At 48.2% G+C, this 27,720-nt stretch overlaps 1 pseudogene; it reads right to left on the bottom strand.

Moving 5' to 3' along the window:
• Positions 1 to 185: 185 nt before the first annotated feature.
• LOC120695303 lies at positions 186 to 27,294 on the bottom strand (annotated as a pseudogene).
• Positions 27,295 to 27,720: the final 426 nt, after the last annotated feature.

The raw sequence follows: 27,720 nt of genomic DNA on the forward strand, positions 1-27,720 counted from the left end.
AAACATATATATGCACAATTGAACACGCTCATAAAACCTTGAAAGCTTCAAACCATTTCAACACCATGGCACTTGTACACACATGATTCACCACTCCAGCTTCATATGACAAACAATTTACTAAAGTCTCATTATCGAATTACTATATATAATAGAGATCTGCCCACCAACAATCTAAACCCAGGTGCAGGCACAGCCGCACAAGTTCATCTTACCAATGGACCAGACGCTGGCACCAAATCTGCTACATCACTCCGTGGGCTTGCCCTGGCGCCACTGCCCTTCAGGCGAGCTTCCTCTAGCGCCAGGCACTCCTTCAGCTGTACAACAACAGTCTCCATCGTTGGCCTTTGAGCAGCGTCATCTGCTGTGCACATCAGGGCGGTCTCAACCACCTTCCACATGGAACTGATTTCGTAGGCACCTCCGAGCCGCGCATCCGTAACCGAGTTGATGTCGCCAGTGGCAATCTTCTGTTTAACTCGAAGAACGATGTGGCCTTGGCCTGACAGTATTGGAAGCTCGCCCGTGGCTACCTCAAGAAGACCAACTCCAAAGCTGTAAACATCGCTGCTCTCGGTGAGCCTTCCGGTATGGTAGTACCTAATAAAAACAGCAGGCAAGAACATTTAAAAGAAAGAGAGCATCGGATATGCTGGCCTCATGCTATTAGAACCAAAGGTTGCATGGATAGGAGAAATTGGTTGCAAATAATGGCCTTAATTGTTCTTTTCATTCTTTTCGGTACTTGGCAAATTAACCTATTCACGATTTACATGTAATCCAAATGTCATCAGCGGTAGAAAAACAAGCACCAAAACAATATTGGAAGAGAGACACATACTCAGGGTCAATATAACCAGCTGTGCCAGCTGCAGATGCTGATATGTGGGTCTGACTGTCACTAAGAAACGTTTTACTAAGTCCAAAATCTGCTATTTTAGCCTGCAGATTTCGACCCAAGAGAATGTTGCTGGTCTTTACATCCCGGTGAACCATTGGCAGGTTGCATTCTCGGTGCAAATAATCTAGGCCTGTACGTATATCACACGAGTAAAATGCCAAAAAATAAAAAAGGACAGCATAGTAAGTTTTTGCTTTAGAGAAATTTATTCTTATCATTTTTTTTATGGAAGCATACCTTGAGCAGCTTCAAGCACCAATCGTACACGTGTTCCCCAGTTCAATGTTTCAGCTACACTGTTTTTGCCTTCATTGCATTAACAGAACAGAACATTTATTCTCATGAACTACAGGTTTATCAATGTCAGCAAATTCACAGAACATTGTTCTAAGGAAATTACAGAATATAATAGCTAAGATTAGATCGACTGTTTCACAAATCGATCGAGTACACAAATTAGCAGAAATCTTGCGGTAAATAAAAATAAAAGCACCACATATCCACTGACAAACCTCTCAGATTGTCACACAGGCTGCCTTGGGACATATACTCATAAACAAGTGCCAAATGATATTTGTCCAAGCAGTAACCAACCAAAGACACTAGATTCTTATGATGGACCTTTGTCAAGTTCTGAACCTATGTAGACAAGAAAACATACGAAACTTGCAAAATTAGATAGTTCTAAAGCAACTTGATCTTCTTTTTTGTGACTAAAATTTGGTACCTCTGCTAAGAATTGATCAAGTCCATGTGATGATGACTCAGAGCGCATTTTGACAGCAACCTCAGTGCCGTCTTCTAAACAGCCATAGTAGACAAGCCCAAAACCTCCTTGTCCTATGAACCGTTTAAAATTATTAGTGAGCTTTTGTAGATCCTTGTATGTGAATAGGCGATTCTCAGTATTTTGCAGGTGCTCCCCAGTATTGTCAAGTTGTCGATTGCTTGTGGGATCATACTCTGAAACTGGTTTCGCAAAGATCAGACATATAAGCTGCTAATAGACATCCCATAAAGTTGGAACATATCAGATACATAACAGACAAATGTAGTGAACTGAAATGAGTCATAAGTATGTATACAAGGTAAAGACAAGAGGATCATATCCCACCGTTAGCCTTTCTTTTTTCTCGCCAGATGAAATATGCAAGCAGCAGTACAACCACAACCAGCACAGGGACCACTACTGAAATAGCAGTGACGGCTGATCTGTTTCTCGACACACCTACTATTTGTTCGTTGCACTTATGTCCATCGAGCTCGTATCTATAAATTAGATAAGACCATCATGTCTATTTTACTATTGAGGTGAAAATAGTCTTACAAACAGCTGTTTTAAGATCACAGGATCTACAATCCAAAATTCAGAAGCATATCAATAATGTACAAGATAATCATTGAGAAGAAAACCAAAACCTGTAAATAAGTATTCCTGAATAATTTTTACATAGGGATTCCTCATTCAGGTTGTTGCCAGACAAATTTCTGTAGAATGTAAAAGGCAATTGGTGAAATTCAATTCATTCGAATAATTTGCATCAGATACATCCACTTACAGAACTCGAAGAGATGGCAAACTTGGTAGGGAATCAGGTATTGACCCACTTAAGTTGTTGTAGGACAAATCCCTGAAACAAGATTTGCATATATTTATAGTAAGAAGATACAAAATTATGCAGGCACATGATCCAAACAAAACATGAATGCTATATATGTATGATAAAATCTAGGTTCTCTCAAGTTGCAACATAATCAATCACACTACCCAATTATTAAACTAGTTTTAATGATGGTCATTAGAGTGCCTGCTTCCTACTTTCTTATGTTCAAGGCAGTGTGTCTTCCAGGCAGAGGTTGGGAGCTCTTCAAGTACTATGTGTAGGAAAGTAGGATGCGTATAATGTGGTCGATGTATTGCATTGAACCCCTTGGGCGGTATATATAGGAGTACATGACTTGGAGGGCAAGTAGCCTCTCCTAGAGATAAGGAAGGTTATCCCGGGATTACAATCAATCCTAAACTAATCATATCCGGAGTTGCCTAATATACTCTAACATCCCCTGCAGTCGTAGCGGTAGCAACACGAATGGTCAGACTAGAGAACAATGGAGACGTATCCCCCCAGCAGTCGGAACGCCGGTGCGAAAGCTTTGACTGGAGACTCATGCAGATGATAGACCTTTAGTGCCATAGTAGCCGAAGTCGAGGTGGACGTGGTCGAAGCCGTGGAGGGGGTGTGGGCTGAAGCGTCGTCGAGGTGCTCGAGTACACAAACTCAGCAGCTTCTTGCCGAAGACAGCAGCAGGACGGTGCGGCGGATGACGAAGGTAGACGGCGCAGTTTGCGACTTAGGTCACGCTCAGGACAGGGGTGGCGACGGCGCAGGTTGCAGCAAGTGTCGCGCTCAGATCAGGAGTGACGACGACGTCTTCCTTCAGGAACATCGGCGGTGATGTCCGCACGAGAACAGTTGGAGGCGCGGAGGCGGATCGAGCGTCTGCTTGACAAAGTCCGGCGGCGAATGGCGCCACCGCCTGAAAAGGTGACGACACCGGTAGGGTGGCTTGATCACGAACGTTGTCGCTGCAGCCTGGAGGGCGCAGCAACAACCTCGTCCTTCGGAAGTGTCGACGATGAACGGCGACGAACAGCAGGGCGACGCAAACCGATCTTAGATCGAAAAAAGAAAAATAGCAGCAGCAGACGAACCATGGGTACAGTCTCGGGGTACCCCTAGCGGTGCCCCTCCCCCTCCCTTATCCCTTCCCCCCTGGTCAACACGGACAGAAAAGGAGATCGGGCAGAGGAGGGAGTGGGTCGCCGGCGCTGCCTCCTTGATTCCGGCGCGGCGGCGCGCCCTCCGCTGATGTGGGGAGCGGCTGGGGCCCGCGCTTGGGTCGGGAGGTGCCCGACGGCGAGGTGGTGGGATGTCGAGATGGGGTGGAGCCCCCGCGATGGCACGGCCCGCTGGCGATGGCGGAGGAGCGTGGAGGCCGGGGCGGAGCGGGGTGGCCTCGCTGCAGCTCGTCCTGGCGGCGGATCTCGACGGGCGGCGCCGGAATCGACTGGTGGCGCGGTAACCCGGCCCGATCTCGCGGCTCCGATGGCACAGCGGCCTGGCGCACCTCGTGCCTCCTCCGCAGCCGCGCGGTCGTGCACAGGGCAGCGACGGCGCAGGAGGAGAGAGGGCCAGCACGGGGCCGCGCGCACGGAGGGAGTCGGCGTGGAAGGGGCGACGAGGGAGCTGACGAGATCGCATCACCACGGGAGGTAGGTCCTTCTGCTGTGCTTGACGACGACAGGCACGGCGGATCAGAGGGATCCGCCGGGCATCCTACGAGGGCGCTGCCCCCGGCGGAGATCGATCTCCTCGGGGGCGGCGCGGCGGCGGCTGCGGAAGCAGAAGCTTAGGTCGAAATACTAACTCGTGATACTATGTAGAAAAGTAGGATGTGTATAATGTGATCGATGTATTGCATTGAGCCCCTTGGGCGGTATATATAGGAGTAAATGCCTTGGAGGGCAAGTAGCCTCTCCTAGAGATAAGAAAGGTTATCCCGGGATTACAATCAATGCTAAACTAACCATATCCGGAGTTGCCTAATATACTCTAACACTATGGTATCATGTTGCAACATTACATGAAATTGATAACATTTCCCTTTTCGAAAAAAATTTAATGATGCAGTTTTTTATTTCAATATATATGCCAGCCAAAAGTTTTGAAGGGATTTGGTCATAACCATCGGGACATTATATGTTCAATCAGGATTATAGGTAAAACATGATCCTTGTTCATTGCAAATGGCAATTTGTGAGATAAATAATATAACGCAGAGGACATCAACTGATTATCTACCACTTACAAATTCTCGAGCGCCGTGAACAATGTAAAATTGTTAGATATTACACCATGTAAGCGGCTGTTGGAGAGATCTCTGCATGGTTTTAATTAAGTCCAACATGTTAAAGGCAGAAGTAAACTAGCAGTGCATACAGATACTGACAGTGGCGTTCTTTTTTTTTCTGTGGCTAATAGATACTTACAGTGAAGTTATCCTCGAAGTGTTTCCAGTTGTGCTGCTGCATTTCACCCCATCCCATGTATACTTGATTGGAAAACACGGATCACCCATCCAGTTCTTCTTCACTCCATACTCGAGTTTGATAGCCATGATGGCTTCAACTAATGCAGAGAACAATAATAGAGTCATGTATGCATGATAACGGAATGAAATTATGCAACCAAACAGGCCCACGGGTCCACAGGGGAAAATCACATATATATGACAGTAAAAACCACACCAAGGCAATTCATGCAGCCCACGAAATAATTATATTGTTATGTACATTAGCTTTCATGCCATGATATTCTTCCAAAATTTTGGCTATTTGTAAGGTAAACAATGATAAAATTGTGGTGAATTATTACAAAAGGGGGAAAAGCACCATCACAATTATCATTTTAAATCTCATCACAAATATGATTATACTTGTTCTAAATACCTTGCTTGAATATATAAACAAAAGCATTACATGGGTTCTATTATTTTTTTTTGAAAAAAATCTACTTATAGTGAATTTTCAATTTCTACTTAAAATTTCATAGATTTCCAATTTCAAAGTTTTTATAGTGAATTTTCAACGATTTTGTAATGAACTCATTTGCAGTAGACTAGTACATACGTATGTGGGTGTGGGGTGATGAATAGAGGCAAATTTTATTAGAGCTCACTATCTTTAGGGAACGTCATTTGGCTGTCAAGGTTGATACGAGTGTAGATCTCTATCCCATTAAGCATCGGAGGCAGCGCGGAGGCAGCTGTGGCTTTGAGAGTTATGTTGTACTTGGCATCACCGGTCCTGTACCACCCGGAGCTGTACACACACGAAGCGGCCAAGTACGGTGGACTGTAGGTGTAGGGCCATAGACTTGGAGGCGAAGGCATCAGCATGATTGCCTTCCATCTTAGCTCGAGAGAGCTTCTCCACCTCCGAAGCCTTGAGCTTACTGAACAGCTCATCCACAGTGAGGGTCTCATAGCTAGCAGACTCTATGATAGTCTGGACCTTCACCTCCCAGACCTTGCGATCAAGAGCATAGAGAAGCTTCATAGCCTTCTCATGATCGGAGTAGGCCTGGGTGCCCTGTGGCTGGTTCGCACGCACCTTGTTCACAATCGACTGAAAACGACTGAACATGGTGTCGATGCTCTCACCCGGCAACTGAGAAAAGTTCTCGTACTCCCGCCGGTGAGTCTCATACAGCCTCGACTTGACATGGTTGGTTCCTTCATGGAAATTGGCCAACCGTGTCCAGATCTCCCGAGCTGTGAGAAGGTCGCTGACACGATCGAACTCAGGATGAGAGAGACAGGCTATGAGAGCGTTGTACGCCTTGCTATTGACCTCATGTCTCCTAACCTGAAGCTCGGTCGTGCGAACCGCAAGGTTCACATAATCAGGGTCCACGCAAATCTCCCAGACCTCGGAACCTAGACTCAAAAGATAGGCACGCATGCGTACCTTCCAATAGTCGTAATCGGATCCATCGAAGATCGGGGGTTTGCCCGGTGAACCCATGGTCGCACAACGGTTTAGAACCGGAGAAGGCTATAGAGAAACCGTCCCGGCTCTGATACCAATTGTAGGACCGAGAAATGCGACCAGAGGGGGGGGGGGTGAATGGGAGCCTTCGAAAATTATCGCGATCAAAAACTTCGGCTCACAATTCAAGAGTGCACCCCAACCCCAGAGTTCTAGGCGATGTGCAGAGTAGCTACAAGGAAGCTACACTAACACAAAACAAGCCTAGGAACCAAAGCGATCAAGTGCGGAAGCAATTGCACGAAAGCAGTGCAAGAACCAAGCAAGGTATATATCATCGGTTGATCCGACGCACACGTTTGAACGACGTCGGTTAAACCGGTGATACAGAGCCTGCAGCAAACAACCAGTGAGCACCGGTTGAACCGACGCTGGGTTTTGAACCTCGTCGGTTAAACCGGTGATCGAACGTCGGTTAAACCGACAAAATCGCAAACTCACGTCGGTGCAGTTGTCCAGAGGATTAACAAAATGCACCAAACCAAGCAATGAACACCGGTTAAACCGATGCTCAAAAACCTCGAGCGTCGGTGCAGTTGTCCAGAGAGACAACAAAACCAAAGTAAATGAACGCCGGTTGATCCGACGTAGGCAAAACCCTATACGTCGGTCAAACGCCCAAAACTGCAAACCAAATTAGTAACGCCGGTTAAACCGACGTCGGGGAGATCAAAGCACCGGTGCAATCACACAAAAACCCCAAAAACCCTAACCCGTGACAAAAGCACTCACCGGTTGATCCGACGCTCAGGAACGCCAGCGTCGGTTCAACTGGCGTTAAGGAAAAATCCTGCCCGAGCGCAGAACCTCTGTTTTCCTCTCGGCACGACCAAAAACTCGAAGATTGATCGATCAAAACAGGTCGAAAGTTCTCCAAAATTTGCAGGCACACTCACAAAGACCTTGTGAGCCTACTCACAAAAGGAATCGACGATCTACTCCATGGTTTGAGAGGAATCGACGAAGAACCGAGGAAGAACGGGGTTTTCAGGAATCTTTCAAAACTGAGTTCTTGAAGGCTCACGATCTAGATGAGTTTTAGCACAAGACTACGATGATTCTAGTCGCCAAGAAGAGCCTCAAGAACTACGGCAACAAGTGGTAGACACACCAGCACGAAGAAATCAAGAACAAGGATGATTCATGCACACATAGCTCAGTAGGACATGGAACGAACCTTGATTTCAAAACCCCGAGGGCACAAGGAGGGATGGGCCTCCTTTCCCACAAGATCTCCTTACAAGTTCTTCAAAAATCCATTACTAGAATCCTAGAGATGGAAGGGGAGAAGAACAGGGAGGAGAGGTGGCGCCTGGCTTGCAGCTTCTATTCTCTCCAGCGCACAGGGTCCAGGGAGGAGGCCCTGCCTTTTTGTGTCCAGGCCGCCACCACCCCTCCATCTCTCCCATCCTTTCTTCCACTCCAAGTCTCCCTTTAAAAGACTAAACTACCCCCTAAGTGCTAGACTAAACTAGAAGGCCCTTAGGGGCAAAACCGGAAAAGATACATCGAAGACATCCGACGGCCGCGACGACTCTGAGAACCTTGCTTCATCTCGACGCAATCCCCTTGATGTCGCCACGCGTCCTTCTGGAATCTTCCGGGGACAGTTTTTGGAAAACTGCCGAAACCGAGTTCGGTTGCGGTTTTGGAGGGAACCGCGAACCCTTCCCGCGCGATGTTTCCGGGCACACCCGCCAAGCCCGATGACGCCACGTGTTCGACCTCCCGCCGAAACCTCTTCGACTTGGCCGATGTCGACGCATCCCGCCGTTGGTTTTTCCCGAGGTACCAACAAACTCCACGCCGTCCCGCCTTGGCGCCAGGAGTGGATCGCCACGCGGCCCAGCAGTGGCCCAAGCATCTGGGCTGTCCTTCTCCACCGCACGGTCATCCGGTCGGGCCTCCAACGCCACCGCAAGGTCTCCCGCCTTCGCATGGTCGTTGAGCTCCCTGCCACCGCAACGCCGCCGCATGGTGCATCGGCACGCGCCACGCTCTTGTCCAAACCATCTCGCTGCAACCGCGCCATCCGTGTACCTGCACACCACAGACCAAGAACTGGCGCAATCTCCACAGAGTCGCGACTACACACTGTTAGTCCACTCCACATGTTGACAATCACTCATCACACTAAGGAGCAGGCCTCCACTGCCTCTCAATCTCCCCCTTGATGAGTGCATTGTCAACACCACACCCCACACGGGCACTGGTGAACACAAGGATAACCAAAAAGAAATAGAAAACAAGAGAGAACTATCTCAGTGACCAAAAGCCAATGAAAGCAAGAAAAGATCACTTGAAAATAGCAAAACCAAAAGAGTCAGCCCCTAAGACAAGGGCAACGGCTCGACGCACTGACTCCAAAACATGCTTGACCCCTCAAGAAAAAGGCAAGGCTCAACACAGCCAAGCATGTGCAAAGCTGGTCCCTCCAGAAAGAGGTAAGGCTCAACGCAACCAGCAAAATAAGCATCACAAAGCTTTTCATGCTCAAAACTCCCCCTGAAATGCAGCTCCCCCTCACTATGCAACTCTTCCCAGATATGTGCACACTTAAATCTGAATCTCTCCCCCTTAGGACAAGGAACAAGAATTTCTCCCCTAACCCCCTAAGGTACAAGAGACAGACACCAATTTCTCCCCCTTGTTGACAAAGCACACAACAAGGAAACTCCCCCTGTCTAGATGCTCCCCCTGGAAATATGCCATGAAGTGCAAGCATGCGTGCCTAAAAGCTTCCAGGTACAGAACAAGAGCATTTGCAAGGGTCAAATCAGCACAGCATATGAGGGTGCATATACAAAGACAATGCATGAAGAAGCTCATAAGAATATATCTATACAGATCATGAGCAAGCATTTGTCATTTGTAAACGAAAAGCATCACCATAAAGGACCTAGCATACTAGAAGGCAAGCAAGCATGCTAGAGCTAGCAAGAACATACAGGTGAGCTATCCAAACCATATCACAGCAACTGCCACTCAAGCAGCCTTGATACCAATTGAAAACTTTCAAATTTCGGTGCCAGGGGTTGAAAGCTTGCAAGCGCTTAACTTAGCGAATGTGCCAAGCCTAGGTCAAGGACCATCAGAGGCTTAAGACACCACTCTCAGTCATCCACAGCCTTGTCCAAGTTCTCCAGAGGAGCAGTCTCGATACAAGAACAGTGGTGCAAGCAATCCCACCTGGATCTTTTCACTCAAAGTAACCCAAGATAAACCAAATTGTTGGACTTTTTGAAATTAGATACCAATTAAACTATTCCAACAGAAAAGAGGGCATCTTGTTGCATGTGAGAGCAAGGGACCTAGCCACTAAGCATGATCAAGATAGCATAAGCATACAAACCTACACATGCTAGTAGCAGATCCAGAAGGTGACCAAGTTATATGATTTTCAAAGAATAAAATAGCTAAGCTCAGAGCCAATATACAACATATTCAAAGGAGCTAGCTACTCATGGTCAAAGCATATATACAACTCATAGCATAGCACAAGGCACAAGCAAATGCAGATATCATACATGAGAAGCTTAGTGCAAGTGTAATGCATATGAGCAAATGCAATGCAAGATGATATGTACACAAAATGCAAGAAAAAGCAAAAAGAAGGAAAAACAAAACCTAAACTACAAAAACAACCACCCAACTCAAAATGGGTAGCACACGCCAAGCTCTCCCCGCAAGCGAGCATAGGTGGCTTGTTCTAGGGGCTTGGTCAAGATGTCGGCTACTTGATTTTCAGTGGACACATGGGTCAGCTCGACATCACCCTTCTCATAGTGATCTCTCAGAAAGTGGAACCTCACGTCTATATGCTTGGAGCGAGAGTGTAGGACAGGGTTCTTGGCTAAGCTAATGGCTGAGGTGCTGTCAATGAAAATGGGAACTCTGCCATAGGTTAGGCCATAATCACTGAGAGTGTGTCTCATCCAAAGGATCTGGGAGCAACAACTAGCAGCAGCTATGTATTCGGCTTCTGTGGTGGAAAGGGCTACACTAGTTTGCTTGCGGGCAGACCAAGACACAAGAGAAGTTCCAAGAAACTGGCAAGTGCCTGAAGTCGACTTGCGATCAATCCGACACCCACCATGATCAGCATCAGAGAAGCCAACCAACGCAAGAGAAGAGGAAGAAGAGTACCATAAGCCAAACTCAGGAGTATATCGAAGGTACCTGAAAATCCTCTTCACAGTGTTCCTGTGAGAAGTGCGCGGAGAAGCCTGGAACCTCGCGCAGAGACAGACGGCGAACTGGATGTCGGGTCTGGTGGCTGTCAAGTACAGGAGCGAGCCGATCATGCTCCTATACTCCTTCTGGTCCACAGCAACACCTTCAGTGTCCTCATCCAGCGCCGTAGAAGTGCTCATGGGAGTCGGCATGGGACTGAGGTCCCCGAAGTCGAACTTCTTGAGCATGTCCTTGGTGTACTTGGCCTGGTGGACGAAGGTGCCATCCCGGGTTTGCTTGATGTGCAACCCGAGGAAGAACTGAAGCTCACCCATCATAGACATCTCAAACTCCCTGCTCATGTCATCAGAAAAACTAGAAACAAGAGAGTGAGAGGAGCCACCAAAGATAATGTCATCCACGTAAATCTGAACCAACAGAAAATCAGCACCACGCCTGAGGAGAAACAAAGTCTTATCTACCGATCCCATGACAAACCCCTGTTTAAGCAAAAAGGCTCTCAATCTCGCATACCAGGCTCTAGGGGCTTGCTTCAGACCATACAAAGCCTTCTGAAGCTTGAAGACTCGGTCTGGAAACTTGGGACTCTCAAAGCCAGGAGGTTGCTTCACATAGACCTCCTCCTCTATAAACCCGTTCAAAAAGGCACTCTTAACATCCATCTGATACAGCTTGAACCCCTTTGAAGCTGCAAAGGCTAAAAAGATCCTGATGGCCTCTAAACGAGCTACAGGTGCAAAGGTCTCCTCATAATCTATCCCCTCCTGCTGGCTGTAACCCTGAGCTACTTGTTCCTCACAACCATCCCATCCTCACCCTGTTTGTTCTTGAAAACCCATTTGGTACCTATAGGGTGGCAATCTGGTGGAGGCTCTACAAGGACCCAGACTTGGTTTCGCTCAAAGTTTTCTAGCTCCTCATGCATGGCATTGACCCAGTTAGAATCAGATAAAGCATGTCCAATATCTTTGGGCTCAAAGGAGGCAACAAACGCTGAATGAGCAAAGCCAGCGATACTTGTTACCTTGGACCTCGTGGTTCGTACGTTGAGGTCACCTAACATTTGTTGAGGTGGATGACGACGCTGAATGTGTCGTGGTGCTTCTCTTGACGAAGTCGCCTCGCCACTGCCCTCAACATGGGTCCCGGAGGAAGAACCTTGAGCTGGACGTGGATCGGCCGTAGTCGAAGCTGTGGGGAGCGGGCCGCCATCGTCGTCAGAACTCGAATCTCCAGGAAGTGGGCCTGCAGCCGGCGCAGGGACACCACCATCATCCTCAAAGGCCTCAGGCTCATCCTCATCCTCAAAGATGTCCTGGCCAAACTCATCATCACCTGCACACTCCAAAGAAGCAGACAAAGAAGGAGTGGATTCGTCGAAGGTTACATTACAAGTTTCGACGATCCGATTAGTCTCAAGAATAAGAACACGATAGCCTCTGGATTGAAGAGCATAGCCAAGAAGAATGCCATCATAGCTTCTAGACTCAAACTTATCAAGATTTCCCTCCTTCAGAACAAAGCATCTGCAACCAAAAGCACGCAGGTGGGACACTCTGGGCTGTCGACCAAACCGCAACTCATATGAAGTCTTTTTCATGAATGAGCGAAGGAAGATGCGGTTGGCAACATAGCATGCGGTGTTGATCGCTTCGGCCCAAAAACGCCTAGGAGTCCTATGCTCATCGAGCATCGTCCTGTCCATTTCCACTAAGGTCCGATTTTTGCGTTCAACCACGCCATTCTGTGGAGGAACATAAGGAGAGGAGTATTGGTGATCAAGACCAAAGTCACGACAGAAGTCATCAAAACGAGCGTTCTTAAATTCAGTTCCATTATCACTGCGGATAGCCCTCATGGCATGTGGAAGCTCGTTCTGTAACCTCAAAGCAAGATCGCGAAAGTGCTGAAAAGTCTCATCCTTAGTCTCCAAGAAGAAAACCCAAGAGTACCGAGAGAAGTCGTCAACGATCACAAGAATGTACCACTTCCCACCGACAGAGCGCACACGAGCAGGACCAACGGTGTCCATGTGAAGAAGCTCGCCAGGGTGCGATGTCATCACCTGATTTACAGGTGGGTGCGGAAGGGAAACCATCTTCCCGTGACGACACGGGTGACACACAAGGTCCTTGTCCATCTTCAGCTTGGGCAATCCTCGGATCAGACCAAGTGAGCTGAGCCTAACTAGTAGATCAAAGCTCAAGTGACCGAGTCTCCTATGCCACCTCCAGAGCTCAGAAGACTGACCAGTCACCAGACAGTGAGAGGTGCTAGAAGAAGATCCAGAAAAGTCAATGCGAAACACACGGCCAAAAGGAACAATGCCGCACACAAACTCTCCTCTGGAATCAAGAACACGCGAGCAACCTCTCTTAAAACTCACTTCAAACCCATCATCAAGAAGTTGTGAGACAGAGAGCAGATTAAAACCCAGCTTATCAACAAGAGCAACTTCTCTCAAGGTGAAGTCATCTGAAATCCGAATAGTGCCAACTCCACGTACCTTTCCTCTGCTGTTATCCCCGAAGGTGATGTACTCTTTGTCCTTCATCGGGGTGAGGCTGGAGAACCATCTGTGACTTCCGGTCATGTGGCGCGAACAACCGGAGTCCATGAGCCATATGTCCTCCAGGCCTCGAGTGTCCTGCTCAGTAAGAAGAGAAAGAGCGGGCAAATGGCCCGACACTGGGGTTAGCACAGAAAGAAGCAAACCAGTGTCGTGCCATCTGCTCGAAAGCAGGGTAAGTATCCTCAAACGAAAACTGTGGCTGGCGACCACCACGCTGAGGAAAACGTGGTGCGCCTCCGCCACCAAAGCTTCGGCCTCGCTGACCACCACCGAAGGCACGGTGTGGAACAGGGCCGGCGAAACCACCAACAGGAGCACGGTAACCACCACCGCCTCCCCCTCCTCCACCTACACGACGTGGCCTGGCATCCCGCCTCTGCCCACGTCGAGCTGGAGTGTGTCCACCTGTAGCCTGGTGGAACACTTCCGGAGCACGCCTCTCAGACTGCCTGCGCTCAAACCTCAACCTCCGGAAGCAAAATTCTGCCAAGTGACCCTCCCTTTCGCACCACTCACACAGGTAAGGCTCTCTCTTGTGTGTAGGCTGTGGTGTAGAAGCTGGGGCTCTCTGAGGAACTCTGGGGGGCTGAGTCCTCACCTTGGGCTTAGGAATTGGCTTACCACTAGGAGGGAGTGTATCCAGTCGGTTCTTGAGATGGTTAGGCTTGGGAACCCACACTGGATTTTTAGGTGGAGCTTTAGGTGGCTCAGTGAGGATTCCGTCCTTAACTGGTGCTGGCTTAGGAACTGGTGAAGCTGTGGAAGAGAGTACATTCACACTCGGCTCAAGTATCTCACCAATCTTACCATAGGGTTGGACAAAGTCAGCAGGAGTAAAAGCAAAACCAACCCCAACACCATCAGGACGCTTAAACTGCTGAACCATCATGCCCAACTGAGGCTCGCGGGCGGACACCCAACTGAGAATCTCCCGAAGGTGGGAGTTCTCCTCCTCCATCCGGGTCTTATCCTTCCGTGCCTCCTCAAGCTCAGAGATCAGGCTTGGGCACACAGTACAATCAGCAGAGCAAGAGCTAGGAACTGCGGATTTCTCCAACTTCCTCAAAGCAACATTCTTCTCCTTAAGCTCTTCTCTAAGTGCTGGGCACTCCTTGCAAAGCACCCAAGAGGGTAGGCCGAGACTTGAGCTCATCCATGGCCTTCTTGCCCTCCTCGAGCTTGAGCAAGTTCTCATCATACTTGCTCCTGAGCTCGGACAGGTCAGACATCAAACCGATGCACTGACTGCACTCATCCTCCTCAACACAATCCTCCACTACGGGGGAAGACTGAGCAATCTCTAAAGCTAACTTAGCTTCCTTCAGCTCCTGTCTCAACGCCCTAAACTGCCTCTTAGCATCCTTAATGATCAAATCCTGATTATCTAAAGCAGTGTAAAGATCCTCCAACTCCTCAGGAGTGGGGTGCTCAGGACGTACCTCAGAGCTTGACTCTAGCTGAGGTGCAAGCTCTGCAGTAGTGGAAGGAGTTCCGTCGGCGTCAGAGTCGATGGCCATGGTGCAGAGACCGGCCGCCTTCCCAGCATGGAGGCAAAGGCCAGTGAAGCCCTCTGTGGCCTTCTTCTTGGAGCTCCGCTTCTTTTCGCCGCGGTGGTGTGAGTCGGAGTCACTGGAGCTAGATGAGGACGAAGACGTCGAACTCTGGCTGGTGGAGGAGTGATCCTCGCTCTGGGCGACGAACGCCTGCTTGTCCTTGTACTTGCCGACGTTCTTCTTCTTCCGCTCGTGGTGCCGCTTGGAATGTCCGCCATTCTTCTTGTGGGAGTGCCCACTCTTGTGCTTGTGGCGGTGCTCGCGGTACTCCTCGTGCTTGGAGCGGCCGTCAACATCCCTGGAACTCTTCTTCCTGGGGCACTCGGCGGCGAAGTGGCCGGTCTTGCCGCAGTTGAAGCAGGTCTTCGCTCGTACTTGTCTGTTGTTGAAGGCACGCTGGAACTTGTGGATGATCAATGCAAGCTCCTCGTTTCCCAGCACCTCCAGCTGCTCATCTGTCACAGACACAAGAGAAGACAAGCAAAGACCTCCAAGAGAAGGATCAGGGTTAGCTCCAGAGTTGCCTACCAGGGCCATAGACTTGGAGGCGAAGGCATCAGCATGATTGCCTTCCATCTTAGCTCGAGAGAGCTTCTCCACCTCCGAAGCCTTGAGCTTACTGAACAGCTCATCCACAGTGAGGGTCTCATAGCTAGCAGACTCTATGATAGTCTGGACCTTCACCTCCCAGACCTTGCGATCAAGAGCATAGAGAAGCTTCATAGCCTTCTCATGATCGGAGTAGGCCTGGGTGCCCTGTGGCTGGTTCGCACGCACCTTGTTCACAATCGACTGAAAACGACTGAACATGGTGTCGATGCTCTCACCCGGCAACTGAGAAAAGTTCTCGTACTCCCGCCGGTGAGTCTCATACAGCCTCGACTTGACATGGTTGGTTCCTTCATGGAAATTGGCCAACCGTGTCCAGATCTCCCGAGCTGTGAGAAGGTCGCTGACACGATCGAACTCAGGATGAGAGAGACAGGCTATGAGAGCGTTGTACGCCTTGCTATTGACCTCATGTCTCCTAACCTGAAGCTCGGTCGTGCGAACCGCAAGGTTCACATAATCAGGGTCCACGCAAATCTCCCAGACCTCGGAACCTAGACTCAAAAGATAGGCACGCATGCGTACCTTCCAATAGTCGTAATCGGATCCATCGAAGATCGGGGGTTTGCCCGGTGAACCCATGGTCGCACAACGGTTTAGAACCGGAGAAGGCTATAGAGAAACCGTCCCGGCTCTGATACCAATTGTAGGACCGAGAAATGCGACCAGAGGGGGGGGGGGGGTGAATGGGAGCCTTCGAAAATTATCGCGATCAAAAACTTCGGCTCACAATTCAAGAGTGCACCCCAACCCCAGAGTTCTAGGCGATGTGCAGAGTAGCTACAAGGAAGCTACACTAACACAAAACAAGCCTAGGAACCAAAGCGATCAAGTGCGGAAGCAATTGCACGAAAGCAGTGCAAGAACCAAGCAAGGTATATATCATCGGTTGATCCGACGCACACGTTTGAACGACGTCGGTTAAACCGGTGATACAGAGCCTGCAGCAAACAACCAGTGAGCACCGGTTGAACCGACGCTGGGTTTTGAACCTCGTCGGTTAAACCGGTGATCGAACGTCGGTTAAACCGACAAAATCGCAAACTCACGTCGGTGCAGTTGTCCAGAGGATTAACAAAATGCACCAAACCAAGCAATGAACACCGGTTAAACCGATGCTCAAAAACCTCGAGCGTCGGTGCAGTTGTCCAGAGAGACAACAAAACCAAAGTAAATGAACGCCGGTTGATCCGACGTAGGCAAAACCCTATACGTCGGTCAAACGCCCAAAACTGCAAACCAAATTAGTAACGCCGGTTAAACCGACGTCGGGGAGATCAAAGCACCGGTGCAATCACACAAAAACCCCAAAAACCCTAACCCGTGACAAAAGCACTCACCGGTTGATCCGACGCTCAGGAACGCCAGCGTCGGTTCAACCGGCGTTAAGGAAAAATCCTGCCCGAGCGCAGAACCTCTGTTTTCCTCTCGGCACGACCAAAAACTCGAAGATTGATCGATCAAAACAGGTCGAAAGTTCTCCAAAATTTGCAGGCACACTCACAAAGACCTTGTGAGCCTACTCACAAAAGGAATCGACGATCTACTCCATGGTTTGAGAGGAATCGACGAAGAACCGAGGAAGAACGGGGTTTTCAGGAATCTTTCAAAACTGAGTTCTTGAAGGCTCACGATCTAGATGAGTTTTAGCACAAGACTACGATGATTCTAGTCGCCAAGAAGAGCCTCAAGAACTACGGCAACAAGTGGTAGACACACCAGCACGAAGAAATCAAGAACAAGGATGATTCATGCACACATAGCTCAGTAGGACATGGAACGAACCTTGATTTCAAAACCCCGAGGGCACAAGGAGGGATGGGCCTCCTTTCCCACAAGATCTCCTTACAAGTTCTTCAAAAATCCATTACTAGAATCCTAGAGATGGAAGGGGAGAAGAACAGGGAGGAGAGGTGGCGCCTGGCTTGCAGCTTCTATTCTCTCCAGCGCACAGGGTCCAGGGAGGAGGCCCTGCCTTTTTGTGTCCAGGCCGCCACCACCCCTCCATCTCTCCCATCCTTTCTTCCACTCCAAGTCTCCCTTTAAAAGACTAAACTACCCCCTAAGTGCTAGACTAAACTAGAAGGTCCTTAGGGGCAAAACCGGAAAAGATACATCGAAGACATCCGACGGCCGCGACGACTCTGAGAACCTTGCTTCATCTCGACGCAATCCCCTTGATGTCGCCACGCGTCCTTCTGGAATCTTCCGGGGACAGTTTTTGGAAAACTGCCGAAACCGAGTTCGGTTGCGGTTTTGGAGGGAACCGCGAACCCTTCCCGCGCGATGTTTCCGGGCACACCCGCCAAGCCCGATGACGCCACGTGTTCGACCTCCCGCCGAAACCTCTTCGACTTGGCCGATGTCGACGCATCCCGCCGTTGGTTTTTCCCGAGGTACCAACAAACTCCACGCCGTCCCGCCTTGGCGCCAGGAGTGGATCGCCACGCGGCCCAGCAGTGGCCCAAGCATCTGGGCTGTCCTTCTCCACCGCACGGTCATCCGGTCGGGCCTCCAACGCCACCGCAAGGTCTCCCGCCTTCGCATGGTCGTTGAGCTCCCTGCCACCGCAACGCCGCCGCATGGTGCATCGGCACGCGCCACGCTCTTGTCCAAACCATCTCGCTGCAACCGCGCCATCCGTGTACCTGCACACCACAGACCAAGAACTGGCGCAATCTCCACAGAGTCGCGACTACACACTGTTAGTCCACTCCACATGTTGACAATCACTCATCACACTAAGGAGCAGGCCTCCACTGCCTCTCAGTAGGGCTTCTCATTCAGCCGGTTGCCGTTGAAGTATATGTCAAACTGACGTATTTGGGTGTTTGAAAGTCGGCGAAATGCAGGAATACCATGAAGGAAAACAACCTATTATAGTTCCACCACACATAGGTGAGGGTTGTGTCATTGCCAGCCGCCCTGACGGTTGTTTGGAGAACAGACTGGGGCTCCATAAAACTAGGGTCTGGTTCAACGGTTCCGGTGGTCGACATGTTTGCCCACTTTGCGCTGCCGGTTGTCCACCAGTATCGGTCGAGCGGATCAAGTGGAAACCTTCATGAAATAGGAAAAATGGATTTACTTTTACAGATTGCAGCTTATTTTACTCCCAAACAGAAATTTTCCATAATTATAAGCGGAAAAAGAGAGTGGACCGAGGTAAAACGGAAAAGGTAAATTATCTTCATTCATAAAAGTGTATTATTAGATTGTTCAATCAAACGAGCACTGATTTAATAAAAAACTGAACGCATTGGTTACATGTAAATAGTATAATAGTATATATTTCATCTAAATATATTAATTAATTCTTTATCATGAAAAATATCTTCATAATAATAAAAGTCAAAGTTAAGTGTTGAAAATCATGCCAGTATCCAAAATGTGATGTTAATTTTATGATTATGTTAATTAAGTCAACTGTTTTACAATTAGATCAACACTTTCTTATATATATATATATAGTATTGCTATATGGTACCTGGGGTCCAAATAGCTATTCAGTCCCCGAGCCCACCCATGTGCACGCGCTGCACCCGTCCGTCCGTTTTTCCTTCAGTATCCACGACTCTTGTATATTTTTTTTTCGTTTTAAATATTCACAAAAAAAATAGATCGTGGGGGAGTCTGGGAGACGACGGTTTATTACTTTATTCTCTTCGTTTCCGTCGCACGAGCCCAGATTGCCGCCGACCCCGCCCCTGCCGCCGACCCGCCCCCGCTGCACGGCCTCAGCTCGCCGCCGCACGACCTCAGGTCGCCACCGCCCTTGCTCCCTGGCGATGGCAGCAGCTCCGAGCACCTCGCTTGGCCGCGCTGCAGGCTCCCAGCTGGTCGAGCTAGCGGCAGCGCCGGCGGTTCTCCCATCGTCGGAGATCGGGTCGGCGTTATGGAGCGCCGGCAGCTTCTCATCCACGACGCGCTGTTGTGGCCTCGAGCGGCGAACTAAGTAGGTTGCGCAGATCCGGTCAGCAGCAGGCAAGGTGGCCAGCCCGGCAGCAGGCAGGAGGCCGAACCCCCTCAGATCCCGTCGGCAGCTGGCACCACGCCCCCTTGCGAGCTTCGAGCGGGATGAGGACTTGAGGAGCGAGCAGATCGACAAGGTGCGCCCTTTCCTCCTTCCTAGATCGAATCCCTTCCTACCTTCGTCCAGATCCAACAGAGTTTAATATGTATGCCTCCAACCTCGCCTCTGGCTGGGCCACGGACGTCGTTGGCCACTGCGGCACTGGGCGTGGTCGCCATGTAGCTCGGTGGCATGGCAGTTTCGCCTCATGGGCACCTCTTTTCTGCCGCATGCTTGGCTCCCTGGCAGGGTACGACGCTTGGCTCCCTGGTAGGGTATGGCGAGCCCCTGGTGTCCGAATTCTCCCCTGACTTCGTCACTGCGAGTAGTATCCCACCGTGAATTATTGCTTGTTTCCAGTACGTGTGTTCTTCTTTTAAAATCCCAAATTCAAATCAATTTCCATTCCTTTTTATTCACATCAATGCATGACCAGCCGCGCCACACCCAGCATCAGGTGAAATGTCGATTAATTTGCATAAAAAATTGTGTCCTAATATTGATCTTTTGCGAGCTCCAGCAGTATAGTTTGTTTGTTCATTAATTTGGACTTTGAGGGAACTTTTGTTTTAGTGTTTCATCCATGCAAGTCCTAGTCCTTATAACCAAATTTACCCTAAGCAACGAAAACATCTTCTTTACAATCGTAGTTAATTTTCTTTGTTTTGATCCATAATTTCTTGTGTACAAAGTTATATATGTAACCATAAATATTCATTTTAGAATTACAGCTATTGTTTCCTCTATAAGATCAACAAATCCGTATGGCTTACTATGTTATTATTAATATTAATCATGAAATTTCTGCCTCTTTTGACAGGTCAAGCAATTGGAGGCCATTAGAGGGGCGACAGAAGGGAGAGGAATGCATTAGATTTTGTTTTTCTCACAGATTGTATTATTTCTGATAAAAGAAAAGTAATATTATCTCATGAAGGTTGTTTTAGCTGCTATAACTTGCATGTGATTTTGTGGAATAACTCAGATGGAGCCACAAAACTATATATATTCAAACTACAAAGTGTATTGCAATCTTATCCCATGATTCATTTATGTCAAAAATGTCTTTGGTGAAAAAAAGGTTGATGATTAGAAATATGTGCTTTGACTGATTCATTTTAAATGAAAATCCGTCACAAATACAAGTCACATCTTTAAGGTTCAGTCTGAGAATTTTTCCCCTCACTAGTCACAATATAAAATCTGGGTTTCGAAGCATAAAAAAGCTACATGTTCAAACCATGGTTCCTGGGACGTCGTCTCGTCAAAAAACACTAGGCTAAAACAAACTAAAAGAACGTGACAAAAAAACACACCTAAAAAAGGCAAGAAAAAGGAACTGACCACGTGAATTGGAATGGAAAAAGAAAAAAAAAGAAAAAACCTGCTCGGGGAAGACCGTCTCGTGCGCGTGCATAGCTCCGTCGTGTAGGCTGGGCTGGGCTGCTGTCGGATAGGTCTGGGTACCAAATAACCATTTGGAACCCGGGGTCCAAATAGTGGTGCTATATATATATATATATATATATATATATATATATATATAGTATGCAACTTGGGCTTTATTTTTTTTTAAACCGGAAACACAGCGAGGGAAGCCCCCACTGTGAAACTTGGGCTTTATTAATCCATGGATAACGGTCTAGTTATGGATGAAGGCGAAGAAAGTGAATTGGATAGGATAAAAAAATAGATTACTGAACTCTAATAATCTCTCTAGCTATAAGAAAAAGCAAGGCAAGAAAGAGTGATGGCGTACGTACCGGGTGATCGAATTGTTTGTTCCCATGTTTTGGCGATCATATTTGGACAGGGCCTGGTTTTCCGTGACGGGCGGGTAGAGCGCGCCGGGGAGCTGCCTGAGCTCCATCACGGACACGAACGGCGTGCCTCCGCCGGTGTTCACCAGGCACACCGGCGCCCAGCCCGCCCACGCCACGAACACTGCCTCCCAGACCTGGTTGATGCCAGCAACGGACACGGTGTCCCAGTAGTTGGGCCCCAAGTGCAGGTCGAATTCCAGCGACGTGCTGTTCCTGCCGTCGTGGTTGGCGTACACGACCTCCACCCGGACCAGGTACCTGTAAGGAACGAACATCACACTATTTAGACCATTATTTGTAATTTTGATGATTGTGTAACAACATGATCATGGAACTAATAAATTTGTCAAGTGAATAACATTAGGTCACAATTAAGGATGAATACAAAAATCCCTAGCAAAATAAAGAAATGAATAATCAACCCAAAAAATACTGATTTGGACAAGTATGCATTGACAGACTAAATCAGTCAATGTTGTGTGGAAATATTGTTAGGTCTCAAGGATGAAATGGAATCCATTCAATTCAAATGATGAAGTATGAAAAGACTCGTGAAGAAACGAAGCAAAACAAGCTTAGACAATGCATTGACGAACTAAATCTGTCAATGCTCAGGTTAAACTGACGCCCATATAGCGGTTGAACTGACACGACGCTTTGCACAGAAAAGCCTCAACGGCTAGTACGGTTACTTCAAGTTGGTGGGCTATATATATATATGTGTGTGATGGAACTGTCAAATTAAAACTCTAATTAAGCGTAATAGCTGTCATTTAAACACACCGGGCACATTAGCTTAACGGTTTAATTTGGCAATCCTTTCTCAACCCACGGCCCGATCGAAACAACACCAGTAGTCCCGCGCGAAGGCGGGTGCAGATGGTACAAACACAACCAATATTTGAAAATATACAAGAGTGACATACGATAACGACAAAGAATTTTACAAACCGAGTTCGAAATATATAATATTATACGAGTGTAGCTGTCCTTTATACAAAGTTGGATAAACATGGAATCTACCCACTACAAAATATAAGAACGGAAATGAATTACACAGTCAGCCCACGAGTGCGCAATTCCAACACTCCAAAGCTACGCGCCTGGATCCTCGACGTTCCACCCCTCCGCATCCAGTCGAACGAACTTGGCGCAACACGGACATAAGTCTACGTGTGCGGGTCCTGAAATCATTTTTCCAACAAAACCCTGAGCAACTAATACTCAACAAGACTTACCCGACTATTGTGTATACTTAGCCCACATATTCTAGACATGCAAGGCTTTTGGCTGGTGGTTAGTTTTGCGGTAAAATACTAAAGTGAATCCTTATTTACAACATTTTAGCTCCATATTCTATATAGATGAATCATCAACTACTATTAGTACCTCTAAATCAATCATAGCAATCGTCGAGTATTAATCCAAAAATAACATATCCATATATCATTCATATTCCATAGGATCTTACTACGATGCAGTGCTGCGATCAAGGTGCTCATAATCGAGAGCGACTGACGGCGAATCGATCCGATTTAACCTTGCAAGGTAGACCTGACCAACACGGCACGCATTTCCCCCGTCGGACTATACATGCCAACCATTCCCCTCCCCGATTCGAACTACAGAACCGCCCCACCTACATATAGTCAACCGGGTTCAACGAGAGACCACCAAAAGTAAATACATACATCCCCATTTCTCCGCGACTACCCGACTCACCCTAAGGGGTGGTGATGAAGTTCTGTACTTTCGACGCGAGGCAGTTCTAGGCTTACCGGTTTCGACTACCTCCTACTCCCGGTATGGGGTTAGTACAATTCAAGCTCAATCAGCAGGGCCAGACAACGAACGGTCCTTAACCGACATAGACGGTTCTACACTTTTCCCGTCCGGTCTCAAGTTCCATTCCTTCTCATTCTCAATTTCAATGACTCCACGTATGGGAATATAATACATCCTATATCTTGCGAGTAACAGGAAATTACTCGACTTCTACCGAGTCCAAATTAGCATGGCAAGGCTATCGACCTACGCATGCTAGTATAAAACTCCTGGAACCTAGGAATTGTGCAACTAAGGTTTCATTCAACTCCTATAAACTTAATGCACATATACTTAATTAGATATATTGCATAATTTAAATTAGGGGTTATGCACCGGGGCTTGCCTTCGGGCTGTTGCTCAGAGCTAGGGTCAACTGGGCCTTGGGCCGAGTCCTTGTGAACCTCCTGCTTGGCTTGCTCTGGCTGCTCCTGGGGTTCCACAATCACCTCGTACACAACCTCCTCTACGGCGATTGCTACACGTATGCATATGATATGAGAAATGCAATTATGACTTGTAATGATAAATTAGTCATTGAACCCGGAGTTTCCCCTGGAGTGTCCCAAACCCGGAGTGTCCGGACCCCCAAGTCCGGAGTTTCCCCTGGAGTGTCCCAAACCCGGAGTATCCGGGCTTATACCCGGAGTTTCGCCCGGAGTGTTCCAAACCCGGAGTATCCGGGCTTATACCCGGAGTCTCCGGACTCGACAGTATTTTCGCCCCGAAAACTGAAATCTTGATTTTGGCAAAACCAACCCACCAAAATCAAAACCCTTTTAGATCCTAACTGAGGGATGCATATAGAGTTGATTGACTAAAAGAAATCACTTAGAACCTCCTAGAAACATAGATCGGGGCGGCACAAGTTGAATACCTAGGATGAGCTTTTCTTGAATGAAGAACTTGAAATCCAAAGCCACCCCGAGGAGGAGCACATGGGGGAAAGGGTTCTCCACGCCGATTGAAGCTTCCTTAGCCTTGGAATCAAGTTAAGAGGGAGGATTTGCACTCTAGGGCACTTGAGAGAGAGGGAGCTCATGAGGGAGAGGGAGAGCTCATGAGGGAGAGGGAGAGAGTGCACATGAGGGGGAGAGGGAGAGTGAGCTGTGAGTGAGAGAGAGAGGGTGAGATCTCTGTTTTAATGATTGTGGGGCCTAGAGGATAAAAATTACATGAACTAGGAACTCCATGTCCGGAGTATCCGGGCCTATGCCGGAGTATCCGGGTAGGGTGTTACAATATATATATACTTCCACCCGTCCATTTCAAGCTTTTGTAGAAAACACATCCACACGAGAGAACATCTCCAAACCATCCAAGTGCTTAGAGATCAAATCTTTAGCTTTTAGCACATTTTTGAGAGTGTTATTGCTAAATTAGTCCTTAAATGAGTGAGAGAGCAAGATGTTACTGTCTTGTGAGCTGGTTCTAGAGTAAACCACACTTGTATCTTGGTGTACCTATCATTTGGAGTCATGGTGGTTCACTGGCTACGTCTTCGACCCTTTGACTTGGTATATGGAGCAGCGTCGACGGTTTTGTGCAGGGGACATGGAGACCCCCATCCGTCGTGGAGAAGCTTCTTAGTGGAAAGCAGGATCAAGATGATTAGAAACTTGATGTGAGCCTTGATAGCCTAGCCTTATCAGTTGCAAGTCAAGGAGTCCCCGAAAGAGACTTGATGTCCGAGAAGCAATACTCTTGATTGAGTGCTACAATAACGTGAACTAAGGGTGACTCAGTGCCTACCGATACCGCGAGATATAAGCATCCTCGTATCAATAGTTCGTTTCCCTTCATCCTCTCTTTACATTTCCATATTTTATATTGCAATTTGTGTGCCTTTTCTTTCTTAGTGTAGATCAAATTAGAATCGGCTATAGGTTGCTAAACTCTTTTGGATGAGAGTTTCACACTATCGTAGTTGCTCATTTAGATAATATGTTTTAGTTTAAGTTTATGTGCAAACTAGTTGAAGCCATATGTTAAAATTTTAAGTTGATTAATTCACCCTCTACAAACACCCGATTCGTTTTAGTACCTAGCCCCGGCGGCCTCCGTGGGCAGCGTGTAGCAGTTCCGCGTGCCAGTCGGGAAGCTCCTGACGGTCAGGTAGCGGCGCGGCCACTGGCTCTCGTACTCGGCGGCCACCCTGAGGTTCTCCCCGGCGTCGACGTATGCGCCGTCGGAGACGTAGAAGACGCCGGTGAAGATGTCGTTGTAGCCGCTGGACTTGTCGTCCAGGCCGCAGTCGATGCTCAGGAAGCCTGCACTTAAAATCAAATCAAGAGTGTTCTGAATTTCGCATGCCGTCAATCCATGACTTAGAAATACCAGACAGAAATACTTTGAGTTATTGTCCTATTGATGGGTCGACGACCCAACAAATGAACTAGAGAGTGGTAGGTATTTTACCTAATTAATTTAGGAGAAATAAGTTAGAATGATATATTGACATGCCATCGTAATTAATTATTTGTTTGTCAGCTGATCAGAGAAGACACATCCATCCTGTAGAGAATTGGCAAACACCACACACCCTAGGAAGGGGGGTGACCTTTCATTATATAGGCCGTATAGGCTTGGGTTACAAGAAACACAATACAAGCACAAATACAACTCTATATATCTAACACCCGCCCGCAGTCGCAGGGGAAGCCTGTCGAACTCCAAGACTGGATCTAAAATCAGTAAACAACTGTACAGGAAGACCCTTAGTCATAATGTCAGCAAACTGATGTGAAGATGGCACATGAAGAACACGAACTTGTCCCAAAGCCACCTTCTCGCGGACGAAGTGAATGTCAATCTCGATGTGCTTCGTTCGTCGATGATGGACAGGATTGGTTGTCATATAAACAGCACTGACGTTGTCGCAGTAGACGAGCGTAGCCTTCGAGAGGGAAATGTGAAGCTCCTGAAGCAGCTGACGCAACCAGCAACACTCAGCCACAGCATGGGCCACAGCCCTGTACTCAGCCTCAGCACTAGAACGGGACACTGTAGTTTGTCGCTTGGATGACCACGAAACCAAAGTGTCGCCAAGAAAAACACAGTATCCTGAAGTAGATCGCCTGGAGTCAGGACAGCCAGCCCAGTCTGCATCTGTGTAGGCTGTAAGTGTATCAATCGGTCCAGCGCCGATATGAAGACCAGAAGTCAGCGTGCCCTTCACGTATCGTAGGATACATTTCACGAGCGCCATATGAGGCTCGCGAGGATCATGCATAAAGAGACAGACTTGCTGAACAGCATATGCAAGATCAGGACGAGTGAGAGTAAGGTACTGTAAAGCCCCCGCCAAACTCCTGTACTCAGAGGGATCAGCAACTGGTGTTCCATCTGTAGCTGAAAGTTTCGCCTTGGTGTCAACTGGCGTCGTCGTAGAGTGACACTCACTCATACCAGCACGCTGAAGGAGATCCAAGGCATACTGACGCTGTGATAGAAACAAACCATCTGAAGAACGAGTAACTGATATACCCAGGAAGTGATGAAGAGCCCCAAGATCAGTCATAGCAAACTCAGTGTGAAGACGACCAATAATGTCATGAAGCAGACCAGTAGAAGAGGCAGTCAGCACAATATCATCCACATATAGTAACAAATAAGCAATGTGGGCGCCATCCTTGTAGATGAATAAGGATGTGTCAGAGACCGAGGCGACAAATCCAAGCTGTTTAATGTATGTAGCAAACCGTTGGTACCAAGCACGAGGGGCCTGCTTCAGGCCATAAAGCGACTTTTGTAGAAGGCAAACATGATCAGGAAGGGATGGATCAACAAAACCTGGAGGCTACTGGCAATAAACTGTCTCATTAAGATGACCATGGAGAAAAGCATTCTTGACATCCAGTTGATGAATAGGCCAGTGGCGAGAGGCTGCAATACTCAAAACTGTCTGGATGGTACCTGGTTTAACAACCGGACTGAATGTCTCATCATAATCAATGCCATGCTGCTGAGAGAATCCCCGAACAACCCAACGAGCTTTGTGACGAGCAAGGGAACCATCAGAATGATACTTATGCTTGAAAATCCACTTTCCTGTCACAACATTAGCACCAGGGGGCCGAGGAACAAGACGCCAAGTACCATTGTCAATTAGGGCCTGAAACTCATCTGCCATAGCTGCTCGCCAACTGGGATCAGCAAGCGCACTGCGATAATTGCTCGGAATAGGAGAAGCAACGACATGATCAACAGACAAGTTCCGATAATTGACAGGCTGTATGGTACCAGACTGAAGACGAGTCAGCCGTCGGAGAGTAGGCGGTGGTGAAGAGCCGCGCATCGGCTGAGGAGGAGGCGTAGGCGGCTGAAGTCCAGCAGCTGTAGCACCATACCGTCGAACGGGGAGGGGACCGTTGATGGGACGGCGACTGTAGACAGTGCCGAAACGACCAGCCCGAGCAGCAGGCCCTGCAGCAGGCGCAACAGGCGCAGCAGGCGCAGGTGCAGCAGCAGGCCCTGCAGCAGGCGCAGGTGCAGCAGCAGGCCCTGCAACAGGCGCAGGTGCAGCAGGTGCTGCAGCAGGCCCTGTAGGCACTGGTGG

The sequence above is a fragment of the Panicum virgatum genome, chromosome 2K (genome assembly GCF_016808335.1).
Source record: "Panicum virgatum strain AP13 chromosome 2K, P.virgatum_v5, whole genome shotgun sequence".
Classification (NCBI taxonomy): domain Eukaryota; kingdom Viridiplantae; phylum Streptophyta; class Magnoliopsida; order Poales; family Poaceae; genus Panicum; species Panicum virgatum.